The sequence below is a fragment of the Nyctereutes procyonoides genome, unplaced genomic scaffold (genome assembly GCF_905146905.1).
Source record: "Nyctereutes procyonoides isolate TBG_1078 unplaced genomic scaffold, NYPRO_anot_genome, whole genome shotgun sequence".
Classification (NCBI taxonomy): Eukaryota; Metazoa; Chordata; class Mammalia; order Carnivora; family Canidae; genus Nyctereutes; species Nyctereutes procyonoides.
The window spans coordinates 356,266-357,965 of record NW_026575137.1 but is presented as its reverse complement, the minus strand read 5'-3'; the positions used below and the strand labels follow the sequence as shown (position 1 = coordinate 357,965).

Sequence of the window (1,700 nt, the reverse complement as noted above, 5' to 3'; positions counted from 1 at the left end):
TATTTTATCCTAATCTCTGGCAATAGAATCACAATTAAAACCAGATAAATAGAAAAACTAATGTAGTATTGTATGCCAACCATACTCAAGTGAAAGAAGTTCTTTTAATAAAATTAAAAAACGGATTAATACACTTGACTCATCTGTTTCTAATAGATGTGTGTAAATTTTTGCTTATAATTCTTTAACTTCTTGCTTTATACATGGTTGTGGATTTGTCCTTTTCTGTTTATAACTCTACCGGTTTTTATTTTATACATTCCCAAACTATATTGCTAGATATATCTAGCAATTAATTGCTATGTATTGTTGGTATGTCATCTTTCCTATCATTTTGTAGTATATTTTTTCTGCTGTAATTAATGAACTTAAAAATAAAGTGTAAAAAAAAGGACTTAAAAATAGAAATTTGAAACTATAGCTTTGCGCAGTGTCAGTATTGTAGCCAATGAGGTTTATCTGAGGTGCAATTATTGCTAATAGAAATTTGAAACTATAAACAAAAACAACATATCTCCCTATTTTGATTGTGATATCCAGTCAGAAGAAAAAAATTACTGTTCTGAGATACTGATTAGATATGAGAAAATATAAGAGATTTTAAATGTTAGGTGGAAATATCTTTTTAATTATTTTGACCTAATGGAAATATTTTTAAATTAAAAAATAATTTACCATCAAAGAATGAAGAGAAATCATAATCTAAAAGAGGGGAGGATTAAATGAGTAGGAAAGTAAAAACAAAAAAACAGATATATACTGAATTTCAGGATTTTTCAGCACTGACTGAGTTTTGTACAAATAATTTAAGTAGTACAGAATTTTTTTAATATTTAAAGGGAACATCTTATTTTAGAAATGCATTTTATTTTTTATTTAAAAAGTCTACTAAGGACCCTGAAGAAAATATGACAAACTTTATAATTCAAAAGTACAGACAAGATACTGGAAAGATTAGAAACTGGAATTTGCAGACACAGTATAGAACTTATTTTGTTGACTTAAATATTACAAAGTACAAGGATAAAAAACAAGATAAAACAGGTAGTTTATGTTCAGAATAAGTATGATTCAGCAATTGACTGGTAATCCAAAGTAAACAGAGAAAGAAAGATATTCAAGACTTTTTTTTCTTTTTTAAAACCGGCAAGACAATAACATAATTATGAGGAAAAAAAAGTATTCATTACTTGGTTTATCAGTCTGGCATATTCTTTAGAAACAAATGGCATGCTCAAATTTCAGAATTTGAGGAGAATTTAATTGAGACTATCCACCACTCATAAAAATGTACCAAAGAGCGGATAAAACTTCAGTTAGAGTTTGATATATCTGGGATAGAAACAATGGACCTCTGCTAAGACCTAAAGCCTGAAATGAAGAAAGGAGAAGGCACTTTTCAGAACTAAAAGACTGAAAGAGCCTGGTGAACTGGGCTCTGGAGGGGAGCAGGACTCAACTGGCCAATGGGGACCCAGAAGGTAAGAAGGAATTCCTGACTTCTATCTTTTCTCTCATGAGATCCCTGGCAATTATCCCCAAAGGCAGAACTCAACCAGATGTAGGAAAATAAAAAGGTCTCTTGATGTAGAACAGCAGCCTCTTGAGGCACAGAGAAGAGAAAAGGTAGAGAAAAGTGCTGAGTGGAGTAAAACATCCAGAAGAGGCCACATAAAACGAACAGACTGATTTTATTTTAT

At 30.6% G+C, this 1,700-nt stretch overlaps 1 pseudogene; it reads left to right on the top strand.

Annotated features, from left to right (window-relative positions):
- The first annotated feature begins 419 nt into the window (after nucleotides 1-419).
- Nucleotides 420-502, top strand: LOC129495815 (U4 spliceosomal RNA; annotated as a pseudogene).
- The last annotated feature ends 1,198 nt before the right edge of the window (nucleotides 503-1,700 follow it).